At 32.7% G+C, this 21521-nt stretch overlaps 1 long non-coding RNA gene across 2 annotated transcripts; it reads left to right on the top strand.

Annotated features, from left to right (window-relative positions):
* The first annotated feature begins 7806 nt into the window (after positions 1–7806).
* LOC123658540 lies at positions 7807–20479 on the top strand. Of its 2 annotated transcripts, none has more exons than XR_006743907.1 (2): positions 7807–7884; positions 20289–20479. It is a non-coding gene; the product is annotated as an uncharacterized LOC123658540 (long non-coding RNA). The 2 variants fall into 2 exon arrangements; XR_006743906.1 differs by lacking the exon at positions 7807–7884 and adding an exon at positions 19964–20005.
* The last annotated feature ends 1042 nt before the right edge of the window (positions 20480–21521 follow it).

Raw genomic sequence — 21521 nt, forward strand, 5'->3', positions numbered from 1 at the left:
TGTCTCCATTTGGACTAGTTGAGTACATGATCCTTTATTCTTAACTTGGGGGGGGGGACTGGTGACTTATAGTACAGGTATTTTATACCTTTTTTGAGCACCAGTCCTTCGCTAATTGTGTTGTCAAACTTTGTGTTGTAGTTATATCATTAATAAGATAAGGATTCATTGTATCAACATGAATGTAATGGAAAAGAAATCATTATTATTAATATTTTTTTTTATAGAGGTATTACGAGAGTAATGACGCCGCGTTGGCGCAACGGTCACAGCCATGGATTGTACCTGTTGCGCTGGCGGTTGCGGATTCGATCCCCGCACATGACAAACATTTGTATTGGCCATACAGGTGTTTGCCGTGGTCTGGGTGTTTGTGCAGTTCTTGTGGGTCTCCCCACCGTGCCTCGGAGAGCACGTTAAGCCGTCGGTCCCGGTTGTTATCATGTACACCTGATAGCGATCGTCACTCATAGTAGGGAATATATCCGCCAACCCGCATTGGAGCAGCGTGGTGGATTGAGCTCTGATCCTTCTCCTACATGGGGAAAGAGGCCTATGCCCAGTAGTGGGATATTACAGGCTGAAGCGTATTACGAGAATAATAAAAAAATACTAAATGGGTAAGTACAAAATCTTGATGTAATGAAAGTTAAGATACTGTTGTAAGTTCTTTTATTTTATCTATCTGTAACGTTAATCATAATTTAATAATAAACAAAACAATCTTGCCTTAATTGATTAGGTACTAATTGTACTTTTTTTACAAAAGAAGGTATCTTCTTATTTATAATATTAAAATAATATTACGGGGCAGAACGAAATACGTCGCAATTACAGCTTCCGATGTGTCTGAGAATCGATTTGTTTAGAGATTCCTGCTCCCACGAAATAACTTTAGCCTGCAGCGGTGGAAATATTTGAACGATTAACTCAGAGTTCAACGACAGTCCTTTGCTGACCAAATTGAAAATACTGTCAGAAATACAGATATTTATGGTCGATAACATTTAACCTAATATATAATTTACTATTTTATTTTATATTTTTTAATATATGACTAGTACTATACCGACTAGTGCATTGTACTGATCGACCCCATTATTTTGAAATGCATTTACTGTTACAATTCCGCTTTAGTGGGTCATAGGGTGAAGTTTTATAGCCTACAAACTTTCACGATAAATAGTAAGTCCTGAGATTACCGCATTTATCCTTCTTTAATATATTTTATATATTAGAGACCGATTAGAGCCTTATTCATGCTATAGTGAGTGGGATAGATTAAAATCTATTTATTTACACGTTGGTATAAAACCATAATAAGCCTCTACCTCTTTTGTTTCCAAATACAAAATTAAGTAAAAGAGGCAAAAGTAGTAATATCGCTTCAGCCTGTAATATCCCACTACTGGGCATAGGCCTCTTTCCCCATAGGCCTCTTTCCCCATGTAGGAGAAGGATCAGAGCTTAATCCACCACGCTGCTCCAATGCGGGTTGGCGGATATATTCCCTACTATGAGTAACGATCGCTATAAGGTGTACATGATAACAACCGGGACCGACGGCTTAACGTGCTCTGCGAGGCACGGTGAGGAGACCCAGAAGGACTGCACAAACACCCAGACCACGGAAAATACCTGTATGGCCAATACAAATGTTTGTCATGTGCGGGGATCGAACCCGCAACCACCGACGCAACAGGTACAATCCATAGCTGTAACCGTTGCGCCAACGCGGCGACAAAAGTAGTAAACCTGGAAAAAAATATTCCACACATATATTTAAAATAGGCTAGAGTGAATCATCACGCCATGCCATTGACAAACCTTATTTTTTTCCTATCAACAAGTGTAAAAACGAGTTTGCAAATTCACAATATTATGTCACAAATCTTTGCTAATTAGCAATTAAATTATTCTTATAACATTTCATTTGGTTTTATTATTTGATGTGCGTTTGCTCATATTTCATGCCATTTTTACAATTTAAAAAAAGGTTTCCGGCCAACGGCTTTTTAGAGATTACGTTTCTTTGAATGACTAACAATATTAATTTGTTAGGTGTGTGAAAATTAAAAGCGGAAACATTTTTTTTTATCTGACAATATCCTGTCATTGTAGTTGGTAATTACAGATTGAGAAGTATTGTCCGACATTTTGAAAAGGTAGTAAAATATTTTTATAAATTGCGACGCGAAATATCATCTTATCTATACAAAATAGGATGTGACAATACTAAGGAAAGCATTATGTATTCATGTACAAGTAGATTACATAGAAAATACCGTACAAAATCTCTAGACCTGTTCAGTATCAGAATCCATTGACTCCATTTTAAAGGTCAAATTATACTTTCATATTACGACTTGTTACAGTTGGAATTACTTATTATTTAAGCTTTGGGGAGGCGCAGGGGGCGTTCCGTTATTGCAACATAACATTACAGTTGCACGAATACCAAGTTACGCTTACCATTGTTCAGAAAAGTGTGTGTGTGCGTGCTTATGTATGTATTTTGTGTGTTCGTAAATAGAGCAAAAACCTAACGCAACAACACCAGAGCATCAGTTTCGGTGTAATATCAAATGTTGCAAAATTTAGCGCTTGAGCGTGAAGACTTTAATCATAACGATATTTATGTCATGTATTGCAAATTATCATTATTACAGCATTGTACGATTACAATTAGAGACGCTTGATGTATTTGTCATCTTTTTACAATTTGAATTATTGTCTTTATTTCCTTGTACGAATTATATAATAATTGGAAGTACTATCTATTATTGCATAAATTGTTGACATTTGTATTAATTTCCGTCATTTTTAATTTAACAGTAGTTTTTAATGCGTTTTTGTTTCCTTGATTTTACGAGTACATCAACTTTAAAATCAACTTCAGTCAAAGCTTATTTATTTATTTAATTTTTATTAATTATTTTTATTTTTATTTATTAAGTAAATTTAAGCGAATCAATGATATTCACACAGACTCAACTACGTAAGGCAAATCAACATATCATACCAGACTTTAATGGTCTTTTTTCAACTACGTGCAGTAATTATCCTAGTAATTATCCTATAATATTCTTTTGTGTGGTGTATTAAATACTGTCTCAAGGTTTCTACATAAAAAACCGGCTTCAATAGTCTATCCATCTATCGTATTCCCACGACAATCGATAACTCCTTAACACTCGTGGGAAAAAATACAAAGGAGAGCCGCTAGTTTATTGCCAATGTCAGTAAACCATATAAATTGTAGGAGAAAATAGCATCGCTCTTAAATCTGATAACGATCTCGATGAATAGATACGGAGGATGTATGTAATTTTAAATTTTTGTATCCGACTACGGTGCAATAAGAATAATGAATACAGCAGTGGATATCTTTGTGTATTATTACTACATAGATATATTGTACACTTGTAATATTGATTTGCCTGGCGTGCGTGCGTCCTGCCGTCCGTCCTTTCGTTCGTGCGTACGGACGTGTGTGCATGCGTGGGTTTGTTTGTTTGGTGTGTGTGTGTGTGTGTGTGTGTGTGTGTGTGTGTGTGTGTGTGCGCGCGCGTGTGTGTGTGTGTGTGTGTGTGTGTGCGCGCGCGTGTGTGAGTGTGTGTGTCCGTATTTGTGTGTGTGTGTGTGTGTGTGTGTGTGTGTGTGTGTGTGTGTGTGTGTGTGTGTGTGTGTGTGTGTGTGTGTGCATGTGAATAAGCCCCTGTTTTTGTATTTTTGTTACTTTGGGGATATTACATTATTTTTAATAAAACTGTCGAAACGGTCATACATAATATACTTTATACACTCCAAATCTCTACATACATAAATTTTCCACTCTAAGCTTCTTTTCTGTATAAAAAAATAAATTGAAATATATAATTACTAACTACAAAACTAATTAGAAAACACATTTGCAAGAATAATCAATAATAAATAAAAGCATTAAAATCTAACGATAATAAAGAGAATCAATAAAAGTAATCTCCTTACGAAAGTATTAACAAATATTGAGTACAAATCAACTAGACTATAAACGAGAATCATATTAGAACCATTAATGTTTATCATCGATAAATTAGTACTAGAGAATTAAAATTAATCTCCTTGGTTTTTACGAGCAAAGGCTGTGCAGACGCAAAGATGGAATAACAAAGTGAAATGGCGTCAGGAGCAGGACTATTTTAAGCAATCAGTTATGTACAAAAACAATGGCAGACGACAAACAACCTAACAAGATTTCGCTAATATGATAATCTTATTATTTTGTCAGACAAAAACCTACAGTAAATACATGACTATACAATTTTTAAGAAATAAAAACCATTTTGGTTTACTTAAATAATAATATTACATATTGTTATAATTGACTAATTTTGATTTTTTGCTATTAGTAACTACTAGCCCAATGCTAATGTTGTGTTTTATTCTCCCCTAATCTTTCCAGTAAACCCACTTTGCAAACAGGTGCGGATTTGTTTTTTTTTTAAAGTTTCTTTCATGTTTCTTAAATTTCTTGAACATGATTTAGGTTCTGTATCTCAATAACTACTTAGTTAATTATAATAACCTTTTATGCAGTTTTAACTATATAAAATTCAGAGTGTACATTTTATGCGGAATTCTAGTACTATAAATGTTTGTTACGAAGGTTTTGTAATTGTAATTGATTGGATTGTATTGGGTGGGCGTCTATAGCCTCTGGTATCCGCTTATCATCTATGCTTGTTACCACCCTTGAAGTATATAAAAATGATCAACGTTTACTTGGTATAAATGTGAACGGAGATTCAGTACTCAGAAGACGTCAAGTCTCGTTTAATATGTCAGTGCATCGAGCTACACTGTAATATGATCCGATGGTGTCAATACAATGTAACATCAGAACGAACTTGAACTTTTAATCTTTGAAATATAATACCTCGAATTGTAGGCCAAGTTATTGTCCGACTGTTTATAGTTATTTATATTATGACTTTTCAAATTTCATTTATACATCATAATGAGGTTGCTTATCTATTCGTGTATACGTAATTTTAAAATATTACTGATGGTATTATCTACTCTATAACCTTTATAGCGTTGCGAAAACTTAAATGGTGGTTATAATTTCACCATGGTCATGGAGTTTCTTTGAAAAAATTGAGATGCCTGTTACAAAAAAAAAAAAAAAAAAACTGATGTAAAAATGTCTTAAGGCACGAAATCCCAAAAGCTTGTTTGTAATTAATTAAACAAGAGAATTTGAGGAGTATGGCTACCTCAGTAGCCTAAAATTCTCACGTGCTTGAGGCTGCAGGGTTTCGCTACATTTCGCCGGCTTAATCCGGTTTTTATGACAACTTTCTAGTGATTCCCACTTTATGGATCCTTAAAAGTGCTAATGGATTTTATTGGTCGATAACGTTCATGTGTGATTTGTTTATGTATGCGAATGGGTGTATCAAGATTTTTTATACACTGTACATCTATCAAAGATACCATCACTTTCTCGTACGCCTTTGTGCTTGTAAGCTTTACAAGACAATTTCTTCGAAGATATCTTATCGGTTTTCTTTGTGGATTCTGTTAAAATTTAAAAGAAAAAAATAATTTAAATTTAAAATGACAAAAGATTTTACTTATTAAACTTTCTATATAAGTTTTTTAAGTTTATGGTCACAAGCACTACAATTTATTTTTACAATTGGATATTCACGGAGTTATTATTGTAGTTCAATAACGATCAGCGTACCGAACTATCGGGAAGTCAAAATGCCCAAAAATAGGACAATCTTTAAACATACCATTTAATCATTATTTTTTTTTTGTTGTTCTAATTTTAAGTGACAAAGTGTAAAAGAATACGTATTCTCAATTAACCTTTATCGTGTCAGAGCCTATCCCGTTCAATCTTAGCTAGTTATCGATCGATCATGTATCGACATATATTATGCTATTGTAAAACGCAAGCTAGCGTAACCCATTTGCATGCTAACTGTTTCTAATTAGCGTTCACTGTTTATTTATTCTTCTTCTTCTTGAGGTGCTATCTCCTACCGAGGTCGGCTATCATATTGGCTATTCGGATTTCGAACCTTGCTTGAATAAGGATCGAGTACTCAGTCCGAACCATGTCCGGAGATTCAGTCCGCGCGACACGAGTAGTAGAACGCTATGTTATCACTGAGTATCTCTATATTTTAATGGACGAAAACGGAACATCCAAAACTGTATGATCCATGCGAAGTAGCGGGCGGAAAGTTAGTTTACAAACAAATTGACGTGTCGTTCGATATCTGGAACGAATCGACGAAATATTAGTCTACGTTATTTTATTAATGGTGCTACATCAAAAATTAACATATCAGCTTCATGTAAATAGAAATATAATTGAATGAAATGCCTTTAATTAATCACATTCTCGTGTATACATTATATTTCATAGTAGTTAGTATTCTAACTTATCTTATTTATAAGCCATATACATACGTGTTTGTTCTGATTTGGGTATGACTTTTTTCTACCTAGGGCATTTTATCGTGGTAGCGTTCGGCATTTTGATTTTATTGTCTAAAAAAGAAGTATATGAATACAGATAATAAAGTGATTGTAACTAAACAGTATTTGTTAGTGAATAAATTCTTAGCGAGTAAGGCTTTTAATATCCTTTTCTAATGGTGTCACAATATTAGGTAAATTTTAGTTGCAAGTGTGACAGCAAACGTCGATTGAACAGGATTAGTGGAAATGTGAAAAATTCGTGACTTTCGGTCACGATCGGGTTAGATCGGGACCTGTCTCTGTCAGTATCATGTATAGCTCAGCGAATACAATACATAACAGGTCTATACCTGTCTTTGTACTCTGTGGTACAAGTCATTTCATAACTGAATGAGCATGATAAACTTTAATGGATTTATATTTATTTTACAATATTTCAATGGTATTAAAGAGTTGTAGATGATGACTACAGAACAAAAAGATATAGTTTTAAAGTTTATATCTGTACTAGCGGACCCGGCAGACGTTATCGTGCCCGGAAAACAGCTACCAAATTTGATTGTTAAGATACCGATAGCAGCGCCACCTACCGGGTCCAATTGAGATAAAAACTACCCTATCTCCCAAGTTGGACCAAATTACAGATGCTTACAAAATTCGATAAAAATTGCTTCAGTAGTATCGGAGTTTACCGCCCACATACATCGAGACACGAATGTATATTTAATGATATTTCATTGAAATGCATTTTTGTAATACTTATTAATTTACAAGTAATTCCTTCAGATGAAAAAAAAGGCAGTCTTTATATTTTTGTAATAAGAAGTACTTAATAAATATCAAATGAATACTAACACAATCTGTTTTTTTCCTTTCTATAAAAAAGCCACTTTTGAAGTTTCTACAATAATTGTAATGTTGTTAGCTAGTTATAAAGACATTAGTGTTCTTATTTGTACGCAGCGTTGTCATAATTGGTTCAAAACGGATTATGTGTATTAAGCCACAGATTTATGACGAATGTGTGACAAAGGCGAGTCACGCTTCATTGATATCAAATCACATTACGATGTTAACCAACTTTAAAAAGGACCAAGTTATAAAGTCTGTTTTGTATTGTGTACTTATATTTATGTTCGCGTTTGTTACACGATATTTACAATTATTAATAAATTAGTTTGTTTTAAAGGTTTTTATTGAAATGAATTTGTGAATAGAATATTTTAAAAATAGCAGTTTTTACTGCAATTTTTACTGACTTAATAGAGAGTATAAATAAATGACAGTTTAAATTAAAAAACAAAAACTGGCAACATTAACTAACTTCTAGAGTTTCTTCTACGAATAATTGCGAATATACGAAATATGCGAATTTTCGGAAGTGAGTATTTCCAACACCAACAAGTAAGTGTAGTCTACGAAAACGACTTTTATGCGAGTGTGTACTGTGAACATTAAATTGCTGCTGAACTAGAAACAAATCGTTATCAGTAGGTAATCATATTATGGATAAACGCATCCGTTACAAATTATGGTTAGATATCACGTGACCGAGCATCCATTTCCGAGATAGCTCGCTATAGACAAATGGTACGAGATATCTATTTGCGCACACAACACTTTATTTCTGTATCTGCCCCGCAATCAAACAAATTGCTCACCGCGTGAAACATTAATTATTTTTATCATTGCACTTAGAAATTGCGTCGGTTATCTCTGTCAATATGACTTCTTATAATAACGTTTTAAGTGCATCGAGATGGGAAATGTTCAGCGCGAATAGGTTAGTATATTTATGTATCAGGATGATTTATTATTTTTATTAAATTTATAAGAGAATCGTAGAAACAGAAATTGTAATCACACCGAATGATGTTCATATTTTTGGGTTCAAATAGACGAACAATTTGTTTTTTTACTTGGTATAGGTAGATAGGCACAGATTTGTAACCACGACTAGAGTCGACAAAATTACAGTTACTGACACGTTCCGTTTCATTTAAATTAAAATTACAGATCAATATTCAACAGCTTTTTTTATTATGATTAAGACTTCGGGATATATAAAAAACAAATACATAAAAATAGTTTTGAAAAACGATTTAAAAATTCTGAATTCCAATATAGAAAAATAATATTTAAGGAACTTTTTTATGTCTAATAACTCTACTACTCTACTTGGATTAAATATGTTATAATGCTTCGACAAAATAAAAATACGTATCTAATTAAAGGAGCACTTATGTCCTTTTACAATTTACAAATAACAAAGTTAAGTTAACAATTGCTTACAGTTCTAAATAAGAAATAGTCCAACTTGTTAATGAGGAATGATCGCAGGATGAAACAAATAAAGTCCCATGGAGCCAGGGCCGGATTAATTCAGATATAGGCCCCATTGATGTTAAACAAACCAATCAACAAAGCATTCCTTAACTTTTTTGTAGACTTCCTTGTAGTGTACTGTGGTTGCTGGGTTTCGGAGAAAGGTTGTGCTTAAATAGCACGCTTCCTTTTGCTTAATTAACTCCTATTTTGTGCGTGTGACTAAGTTTATCGTCACCATTAACCAACTTTTAATAATAACTTAGGTACTATGATTTACGAAAATTTAACAATTAAAATCACTTAGAATGCGTGACTATCGGTTGATGTAATCCATTTTTATTTATTATTCACTGAGCCAATTAAAAAACAAAAATATATTACAAAATTTTAATTTTAATAATTTACGTACGTGTGTATTGAATATGAAGATTATGAGTGTGTTGTAATGTACAAATTAAAAATGCCAAATATAATGAAAACTAGCTAGCTAAACTACTAAAATTTTTAATGTACAGAGTATGCCGAGATTGTAAATCAGAATAGTCAATAATTGTATGCATAGATATATGCAAATGTACGTAAATATACATACAAAATATAAGTCCTACATTTAAACAACAACATTCGCTCAACTTACAAAGGCCCCTTAAAAGGCGAAACCATAAGCAGTAGCTTACGTTACCTCTTCACGTAATTCGGCCCTGCATAGAGGCTTATCTCAGAGAGTACGGGTTCTCTTGTTCGACATTTTTAGCTGTACAAGCACTAATGAGCTTGATTTTAGATATTTTAATGTACTAGAGCCTGTACACGAAAGAGTCTAATTAAAACGTTAAAAAATATTTATGTAAGATTCTTCACTGTTGTTATTTTATATTTGATTTTATAATACACTATTTATTTAAATTAATGTAATAACATATATTACAGTAGAAAATAATAACTATGGTCCAGTGTCTATTTCGTAAGTAACGATTATCATTTAATTAAACGTCTAACTCCTGAATTGAACATTTGCTCAAACGCAACTCGCCTAGTTTAAATACTTGTAACTAAATAAAGTTGCATCAAAATGAGGTTAAGGCATCTAATAGTCTTAAACTTAGTTTAAGTTTAATTATAAATAAACATTATATTATTGCTGTGTGGCTACGGCACTAAAGAATTTAGCCACCCCCTCTCTTCCCGTGGGTGTCGTAAGAGGCGACTAAGGGATAACAAGGTTCCACAACCACCTTGGAACTTAAGAAGCCGACCGATGGCGGGATAACCATCCAACTGCTGGCTTTGAAATACACAGGCCGAAGACGGGCAGCAGCATCTTCGGTGCGACAAAGCCAGTACTGCGGTCACCAACCCGCCTGCCCAGCGTGGTGACTATGGGCAAAACACATGAGTTCACGTTATTTTTGACGTAAACTTGTGGAGGCCTATGTCCAGCAGTGGACTGTATAGGCTGTAATGATGATTATATTATTTTGTTTATATTAGAAGTACCGCACGCAAACGCGAGAAAAGATAATGTTATAGTAATTATATTACCAGTTATATCAATAGTAAAAAAATAATTAAATGGTCTTTTTAAGAGGTTTCACATAGTACAAATAAAAATGTAATAGTTTTTGGTTGCAATAGCTGATACTGCACCTATATTACTTCTATAAGTAGTGACGTGATGTTAGTCCATCATAATATTTCACAATAAAAAAACTGTCAAAAATATGTTTTTCTAATATAACTATATTTTCACTATTAACATGTCGAAAAAATTATGGTCCGTGTTATTTTTTTTGGAAATCAGAAGATGAGGACGAAATATTACAAATGCAGCTTATATGGAACTGTAAAGTAATATTACATAGAACTTTTGCTTTTTTATTGTAATAAAAATTACAAAATAATTACGTTTCCTTGCCAACTGTTTCTGGTGTTGCAGACGCTACGGTAATCGCTTATCATCAGGTGACCCGTACACTTGTTTGCCGATCTAGTTATATAAAGAAAAAACTAAAATATAATACGTATAATAATTGTCATTTCAAAAAATAATTTTATTTTTATTACATAAGTAGGCAAATACTTAAATTATTAACAATTACAATCATATTTAATATTTCTCGCAAGTACCATACACTCGTACTCATGTGTATTATCACGTCAAGGCGGTGGATGTATTAATTAGATATAATTACGCTACTTTATAAGGATACAACCGCGAAACTCGAACGTTTCCGGCTCTTTTAAATACTTAATTAACTTGAATTTTTCTTAACACAGCCAGAATGGCGATAAAATTGCTCATTTTTTATCTTCCGCTCCATATAAATATATCATCGTCAAACCACTTGATAGCTTACTCGTAACATACATATTTATATCAAAAAAAGATATTTACTCATTAAGCTTAAATTTTTATGACTTTAAGTAATATTAAAGTTAATTATTTATTTATCAATATTCCGTTGGATTTACTTTTTATTTAATTTTAAATGGTATTATATATGTTCCTGTGTGTGTTTTTGTGTGTGTGTGTGTGTATGCGTGCGTATGTGCGTCATACAGATAACTCTTTTAACTGACATATTTAAATTGAAGTCAGAATGTTATGAATAATATGTTCACAGTTGTAATTATGAATTCAGCATTATTATTTTTTATGTACAACTAGGTCGGCAAGAGGCGTACCTATGGTAAGCAATTACTGTAGCCTATAACACCAACGAGTCCAATACCAGAGGCATTGCAAGCGCGTTGCTGACCCTACCCCCAATCCTATTTAGGACCTTTGGTCACCTTACTCACCACACTAACACAACGCTAAGAGCAATATTATTTAGCTCTGATTTTCTGTAAGGTCGAGATACTACCCCAGTCGGGTTGCTCCACTTTTTGAGCAGAATATTTTCTGTAACGTGTACACTTTAAAGTTTAGTATGTTGTTTATACATATTTATTATTATTACAAGTCCAAATGTGTTGGTTTGAACAAGTTCTACATTTAGGTATTATTTAGATTCAGAATGAAAAATACACATCAAAAATGTTTTATTAAACTTTATTTTCGTTAAGGTCGTACGTTACGTTAAAACTCATAGAATTTGATAAGTGCGAACGTGGGTAAAACCGCGATTGCCTTTTAAGTCGAGTTTTAACAATAAAACAAATTAACATAGCTTCTAACACATTAAAATATACTCGAAGACCTTGTAAAATCTATAAAAAGGTAAACCTAAGCACGTCTGTTACATTTTGAATAATTATAGTTGTCTGTTGATTTTTTTAACAATAATTTTTTTTATAATTTCGTATAACCAAAGAGGTAAAAGATCCCTATTACTAAGACTCAAAATGGGACACCTTTGGAAGCGTAATAAAAAAAAATATTATATAATATTAACTACTTTTTTATTAGTTAAAAAAGTAAAATAAACTAAATAGTGCTTACTATAGCTTTATTGAAACTGAAAAGTACTAAAAAGTTAAATAAAGTTACCTTCACTTCAGAACACAGCTTTTATCAAGAAGACCCTGAAAGGAGAAACAGTCAATCCTTTCAAATCAATATCTGTATAATATTATATTCACACAATTTTACATTTTATACTGCTGGAAGATCAACGTTCTCGCAATTTTTTCATTTTAACAATCCATCAAACTTTATTTCTTGTCCAAAGCTTTAAATTTACAGCATGTAAAATGAATATAACTTAGTTTATGTCTGTTGCATTAGAATTAGGGCAAACGTACGTCAGCACAAAGTGAGTGCACCGATATTCCCACGATCCGTTGATTATTCTGCGGTTCTCTTAGATTGATAATCTATACTGTACCATTATTCATTCTCATGCACGCTATGATCAAGATTTTTATAACAGTTCGATTGTGATGACGAGGCGTTGGTGAAGTGTATAAAAAATCTTAACTTAAATTATACTAATTGTTTGTGTTAAACACGCCAATCTCATAATAATGTATTCGTATATATTGTTCCTATAAGGTGTTCGACTTTTAACTGCGTTCCTTTGAAAGGGGGGTTTTATAGGTGACATAGACCACGTTCCGCGTGAAAAAAATATTCTAGCCCATTTTTTAAATTTGAATTCGTTTAAATAGAAGCTACACATAGAACCCCTACTTGAAGAAAATAGGTGTCGAACATTCTGTATAACAGACATACATTTTAACTTAAAAAAATACTAATAATATGTATCCGACAAAAGGTGCGAACAATTAAATCCTATTAAACTTAAGAGCCATTTCACAAAAATCGGTAACAATCCGCGAAATTGTAATATTTTGACGTCGTTAATCTCAGTGTTGGATGCAATAATGTAATTTATATTCTTGAAATATAATAGAGCAACCTTTGTTGTAGTCCATAGTCAGATCAGAATTTTGATTTATATTATGTGTATAAAATTATTAACCTTTTCATCAGCCTCCTCCCTGGGTAAACGGTCGCAATGTATACTTTGAAGTCCTACTTTTCAATAACCTCTACGTTGAAACCATTTTAAAAATATATCATAATATGTGGAATATAATTTTGTTGTCCACTATCATAGATTTTTATTCCATTTGTATCTATTAAACGATAAAAAAAATTTAAAGTTACGAATATTTTCCAAATAAGTACAATTTTAAAAGCGATATTTCTCTTAGAAAACTAAGAAATTTTAACGAACTATCTTGATCAAAGTAAACTTATATCATTAAGGAATACAAAAAAAATAATTAAAAGATGTAATTATTTTTAATAAATTTTATATTAAATAATAAAAAGATAGTATATATTGCCACGCATCAAGCCCGGTAAATCAGTCGAGCGCTAGCGCTCTTAGAGGTAAGGTCCACGCCAAATTCTGCGCAGCCGTCTCTTTCGCTCACACGCGCCAAGCGCCTGTTGTTATAGCGGATAAAACGCATTTGATACTTTCATAATAAAATATAAATAAAATAAACATATTACGAAAATGACTGTAAAATAATATAATGATAATTTCTGTAAACAAATGTATAATTTAATTTTCTTTTCTCACACTATCAATACAAATAGGCATTTCAATCTGTTTGTCTTGTTATTTGTTAATTAATATGTTTGTCGGTGTCGATGTCATTAAATGCTTTTTTATTCATATCGTAAATATTAGATTCATTCGTAAACTGAAAAAACTAAATCAATTAAAAAAAATTGTTTCATAAAATTGATTTTTTTAATTTTATTTTAAATTTATTGACTGTTGTTATATAACATACTTGAAATTTTTAACAAATTAATTATGTAAAAAACATTTTATACCATAGTTATAATTTTTATTATACATCAGAAAATGATCACGATGGTCTTTTGGTTGTCACACTATACGTACTAGCACAAAGATCGCGCGGCACGTACGACTCGCGCGATGCGACCAAATTTACCTAAACTTGCAGAGCGTAAAATTGTGAAATGGCTCTTAATATGTACCTGAAAAGCCTATGGGACTATGCGACATTTGGTCTCACACGTCCCCATGTTTTCAGCAATCAGTTGCGATTGAGACACGTCGGATAATTGTTTGGTGCAGAACATAACGGTCTTGATGTAGGCCAAGCTTGCTTCCTTACCTCGGTCTATATCCTACTCGCCCGAGATACTTATGTATTACACATATATCTTTCTTGGCTGCAACTTCATTCGCAAGTAAATTTTTATATTATCATATATATTTTCCTGACAAAATAGAATAATTTTCCCCGTGCATGCAAATTTTTTCTTGATTTTATTTTTATACCCCATTCCTACTACCCTTAGCGTGGTGCTTTGTAACCTTAAGTCTTGCTTAAATAACACGCTATTCAATACTAAAAAAATTCAATTCGAACCGGTAGCTATTGAGCAGGCGCGAATTAGACAATTAAATTCCAATGGCAATGTTAGTAGTTTGTACCTTACCCTTAAAAATAATACAGAAACCGAGTGGGAAATAAACCTATACCTGTACCTGAATAAATATCCCTTTATCGTTACAGTGATGGCTTCGACGACAGTGTCCGTTTCGGTAAGTAATTCTCAATTTATGTAACACTGTAATGTAGGCGTGGACGAGCCGCATAACTTCAACAAGACATCCGTGGTAATCGTTCCGCCGCGGGTAGTCAAGGAGAATATTTAAAATACTTTATTTATTTATTTACTCTAAAAAAAGAGTTTTTACTTAATTCAGAATAATTTTTGCAGGAGATAATAATTATATGTCTGTACTTATAAAAATGTAACAGGTCCAATTCTGCAAATTTAAGATATTTCGACAATTTCAACATATCGCAATATTGTTTAGATAAGGGTTAAGGACTACAAAACAATTATTTAATACTTAATTAAAATCTAAGCCGTAGTTTTTTTTCTTGATAAGCGCATAAAGGCATACTTTATTATTTTTTTACGTACCTAGATCTTCTAAACTAGAAGAGTTTGACAGTTTTTACTTACTAAACTGAATACATATTAGCTTTCATGTAATAACAAACATAGGTTCAGACAGAGGAAACCACAGAGTTCGGCTACTTGAATTTCTTTTACAGATAATAAATATCTAAACGAGTCTGTCAATCGAAATTGATAAAGATATAGCGACAAAACAATAAATATGAAGTGACAGCTCTTAAACGTCAAAATCATTACATAATGGACGCCGGTTCGGAGGCTAGCGATGCGAAAATGCAGCTGTAGTTCAAGTTCGTTTCCTATTTAGATTATGGAAACTAGAAGAGACTTCTTAAAAGTAAAACTATTTTTAATTTGCTAAAATATCGCAGATAATTTCGCCAAAGTCACGTACGATAGAGACGACATTAAAGAGCTTAGTCACAGAAAGCAAATCAGTTGCAATTTTACGTTAAATTATCTACAATTCCGCCATTTGTAACATATCTATCAAACCGGTGTTGAGCATTGTGACTAATTAGGTAAACTCTAATCTGTGTTTAATAGAAGAAATCGCATCTGCCCAGTTGTGAAGTATTCACTGTATATTAAAATCTAGAATTCTAGAGTAATATATTGTTATTATTAACAGGTATATAGCAATAAAAAATATAGGTAAGAGTAAATAATTTATTTGTCAACAAACTTTTACTATATTATAATATAAATTACGTAATTTACAGTCTTCCAAATCTAGCTAAAAAAATAATATTATTTACACAAATGTCAAAATAGTTATTCTAATACTAAAAATCCACTTTTTCTTTCAAGTCACTTCTCACATAACTTTATGTTGGTGACACAAAACAATGCTCATTGTAAGGCTTTTACACACGAGCACGGGAATGTTCGCAGTTATAATTTACGAGTTAAAAAATTACTTTACGATACAAACAATAAACATGTTGTGTCGGTATTAATTAATTATTGCTCTTAAGAATTAAAAAATAAAATATGGTCAATGACCGGTCGAAGAATGTCCGTTTGAACGATACAATAAAATATGAATTATTATTAATTGTTACGTGTAATGTTCGTTTCAAATTACGCGTCGTTATTTTAAAATTCTTTAAATCGTTTCAAGTGTTGACTTTATAACGGTATTAAATATACTAAAGTTTTTTTGTTAATTATTTATCAAGTGTCATTTCTACGTAGTGTTTTTAGGCGAGTAATTAAAAAAGAGTAAAAGTCTCGATGACACAAATCCGCTATATTTTAATTTATTATATGTTTTACTTAAATAAATTCAAAGGAGCAAAAAATTTCTAACGGAAAGAAATACTTTGTACAAGCAAAAAGTATCTAAATGCTTACATAAAAACACTATTATGTCTTAATTTTTTACGTTAGTACAAAAAATAATTAACAATATTTAATTTAAGTTTGCACATTTAATATTTTGAAAAAATGGTGATTCACTGAGATTTTCACATTCAAACAAAACTAAGTTTTTATTTTCATTTTATTCGATATCTCACGATTAATAAAAGAAATCAATACAGACATGAAACAACAGACCTCACAGCTTAATATATGCATAGTTGGTAAAGGATCAATTATGATTTTCGCATACAATTGATTGTTCTATTTCTTACATAACAATAGGCACAGAGCATAAATCAGCCTCAAGCTAGAAAGCCAAATAGGCATGTGTATCAAACGAAAAACAAATGTTATGAACGCACAATGCAATCGCAACATGATCTAAATCACATAGCAGTTTTATATACTCGTAAACAATACAAACATGCTGCTAACGTAAACTTAGTAACGCCACATAAAATAATAGTTTCAGGGCCTGTTTCTAAATCGGATAAGCCGTTTCTGAGATTAGCATGCACAAATATATATATATATTTACATTTTTAAACTATTACATTATTATATGTATTAATATGGTGGGTAGTACAAACGATTTTATTCGTTAGGTTCCGTACTTTTAAAAATGAGTTAATATTTTCGGATACTACTCTTACGCTAGAAGTAAAAATTTCATACATATAATAATCACACCTCTTTCCCGTAGGGGTAGGCAGAGGCCACTTCTTTCCACTTGCTACGATCCTTACACACTTCTTTCGCTTCGTCCACTTTCATTATTCCCTTCATACATGCTCTTCGGTTTAGGGCACTCTTTACCTAGCCTTTTTTCAAGACGTCTTTTATTTGGTCTCGAAACGCACTCGCACTTCACACTCGCCTTATACACTTTTTTCGTCAGTCGTTCTTCACTCATTCTCTCGACATGGCCAAACCATCTGAGCATTCCTTTCTCAATTTTTGTCACTACATCTTCTTTCAGACCACAACGTTTCCTTATCTCACTATTTCTTATCCTGTCACTCAGTTTAACTCCTATCATACGTCTTAACGCTCTCATCTCAACTGCATTTATTCTGCTTTCATATTTCTTCTGCCATACCCAACGTTCACTTCCGTACATGAGTGTCGGAACCAACATTCCTCATGCACAGCCAAACGAGCCTTGTTAGACACCCTCCGACTGCTCACCAAGGAGTGCAAAGCTCCATTCACCCTGTTTCCTGCACTCTTTTTTGAATATCACTCTCACACTTTCCATCTCTTGTAAGCTTTGAACCCAGATACACAAACTCATTCATCTGTTCAATTTGTTCATCTCCAATCACGATATTGCAGTCTGTCACTGTGTCATCCTTGTAAACGCATAGCGACAGATTAAAAAAATGAACTTTTTATGTTGTGTTATTAAATAATATTCTTATTAAATTAAAATAAATAACTTAATACTATTAATATTTAAAAAAAAAACCTAATGTTAATAAAGGTATAATTGATTTGAATTTATTACTATCATTTTTATTCACTCTATTTTTTTTAAACGACTGTGTCTGCTCAGGGTTGAAAGCCTCGCCAAATGAATAGTTTTGTATATCCCTATAATAGTATAACAAATATGAACATTGTTCGTCTGTCCGTTAATTGGACTCCATTTATAGCACAAAGTTAGCTAATGAAGTGGTTTTACGTTGGCTTGTAAGAGTACGAGAACAGAGACAAGCTTAATGAATAACGTAATAATTTAAGTTCGTTTACAATAACTACAAGTCCTAAAGTAACATAATTTATTACGACACAAACTTAGAAACTTTATTCTTTGATGCCAATACTCTCCTTAATTAAAATAGAAGAATTATAACGAGATCGAATTGATAGATGCTGAAATTGTCCTAAGGTTGAATAAGTCTCTATCTCCTCGTGTATTATTGAGTTGAAAGGGTGGAGTATAACTTGTTAAGCCGCTCCGCTATGGGTTAGTAGATGTATATTATGTCTTGTATTTTAATTAAAAACGTTACTTAAACTTTGACGACAAAATATGTGTATAAGACATATTGAATGATATTTAATAAGGCCGCTATCATAGCTTATTTCAAATGCGCGCGTTTTTCTGATATACGACATTTAATAGTAATATCGCTATAAACTCTTTTTCGCGAAAACTAGAAGCACTAGCGTCACGCAGTCACACTTCACACGCTACATGAACGACGCGTGTACGCTGCTTTGACGCTAAAACCTTGAAATACGTCTGCTTTAGAAACGCAATTAAGAGGATGATCTGAAGAAAATTCCGAAAAAGTTAGATTACTGACATATTAGCGTTTGTCAAGAGTGTGCGTTTTTCCGATGCACGGTATTAATGCGGTATATTGCGTAATAAACCGTTTTTTGTGGTGTGAAAACTAGCGCCACAGAGACACGCTTCTCACGCCACGAGAAAGACGCGTATCGCTGCGTTGACGCTGATAAAGTGCTGGAACGCGTACGTTCTAGAAAGGCTAGTATTAAGACGAGTTGCAGAAATGTACTTTAAAGTTTTTTTTCTTATATAAATTAGTGGTTTTTATGCATGTGACATACGTATATATATACATTCTATACACTCTTACTGATTCATTTTTTTCACGACCTCTAAACCGTATGGTCTACGTTGCGGAAAACAATAAAACTTCCTTTATAAAAATCGTTTCAAATACCTTAAAAATATTTTTAAATCTTGTAAACAAAACTAATTAAGGAACGTGTAAAGACGTATGCGTAACTTTTAACACTAAACTTCTGTTCGAAATAAACTGACCCAAATTGTAATGCTTTATTAAGATAATCAGACAAGAAGGCAAATACTGCAACGAAATCACGGTAGTAAGATTAAATCAGCAGGAAAAACAACTTCTTTTCCTCAATGTTCTTTTAAGTTTTATTTTGTTGAAATTCATTAGCGGGATATAACGGTGAGCGTGCGGTAGTACGAGTTTGAAACATTAAAAAAAAATGTCAGAAAAGTAAGTAGGCATTGATTTATTACATACCGACTCCGGGAAAACGTTGGCTTAAACATCTCCTCATACTTCCCTCTTTGAAAATATTCGATATAACACTAGAATACAGAAATATTTAGAAAATAAATGTATGTAATATAAAATATATTCTACTAATCTACTACTAGTAGCCGACTAGCCCATTGGCGCAGTTTTCAGTTGTCCTGCTTTCTGTTCCACGGGTTGTGGGTTTGATTCCCGCCTGAGTCTGGGTGTAATATTTGTATTTATATATCTATAAGTATTATTTCTATGTATATTTATCAACAAAACAATATCTTTACCTATAACAGTCGGCTGTTACTTATAACACAAGCATTAAGTTGCTTACCTTAGGAACAGACGACCGTGTGTGTGATGTTAAAAGGTATTTATTTAATTTAATATAAAATCTAAATAGTAATATATAATATACGAAGTGCCTTATTTTCTCTTATATTACCTGCCCCGCTGTACCATCAGATCAACACCAGAAGTAGACTGATAGAGATATTTTTAGAAACTTATTCTTTAGTTTAACTTTTATTTGAAGTATTTCTTCGTATTCCTTTGTATAAGAAAAAATATTCCTCATTCTTACGAAATCGAAATTTTTTGCATATTTATATATGTGTATATCGTATAAACATACATTATATATCGTATTTCAGGTGTATTCGACCGCGCCTGCACTTGACCGGCAATGGCAAGCTCAATTATTGAACTTTCGCCGTGGCCTTCATATCTCGTCCCAGTGGGCAACTGCCGCCGGCGCAGCTTTCACGCGTGCTATTGGTATTGTACTCGATCGGAATTGTGACAAATAGATCGTCGCTTTAATAAAAAAAAACATACATATAAATGATTGTGTTTTATTATAATTTAAAGAACTTCAAATTACATCAATACGAATAAGGTTATACATTTGTATCAAATAAATACGTCCACGTTGACAGATGTACTAGTATACCCTATATACTGAGACAAGCTCACAACTGTAGCTCATGATTGAAGATGTACAAAGAGCCAATAGCAATGTAGGAATTGAAATCAATCACACAAAGACCATGGCAATGCTTAGCGGCTATAAAAAACAAGTAAAAGTCAATGGGAATCCACTGGAATACACAGACAAATACATTTATTTAGGAAATACAATTAACTTAAAAAAGAAAACAACGAATTGGAGATCGAGAGAAGAGTACAGCGAACATGGAACAAATACTGGAGTTTGTAAGCAATTTTCAAAAGTAACATGTCTATAGATTTGAAAACTAGGACAATAAATTCTAGCCCCTATCATGCTGGACATATGGATGTCAAACATGATAATTTACGTCAAAAGCCAAGCACAAAATCTCGAGCTGTCAGCGAGAAATGGAGAGAAGCGTGCTTGAGGTAAAAACAATAATAAATAATAAATAAATATCTATACAATACACACACGGTCGTCTGTTCCTAAAGTAAGCAACTTAATGCTTGTGTTATAGGTAACAGCCTGGACTGGTATATAGCTACATATATTTTTTTTTTTCGATAAACATACTTATAAATAATACATATATAAATATATAAATAAATATTTATATTACACCCAGACTCGGGGTGGGAATCGAACCCACAACCCTCGGAGCAGAAAGCAGGGTCACTACAAACTGCGCCAACGGGCTAAAAACACTAGGTAAGATCCGACATATAAAAATAAGAGCAACAACAAAAGTCTTTATCTTTAAGCTACGCACAAATATTAAAATGGAGTTGGGCCGGCCACTTAGCGAGACTTAGAGACAAAAATTTGGACCTACAATACCACCATATGGAGAGGCCCTCAAGGAAAAAGGAGAGGATGAACCTCTATTCGTTGGGACGATTAATGTACTTAACTAAAGTTGCTTCTGCTAGCA

This window comes from Melitaea cinxia, chromosome 12 (assembly GCF_905220565.1).
Source record: "Melitaea cinxia chromosome 12, ilMelCinx1.1, whole genome shotgun sequence".
Lineage (NCBI taxonomy): Eukaryota > Metazoa > Arthropoda > Insecta > Lepidoptera > Nymphalidae > Melitaea > Melitaea cinxia.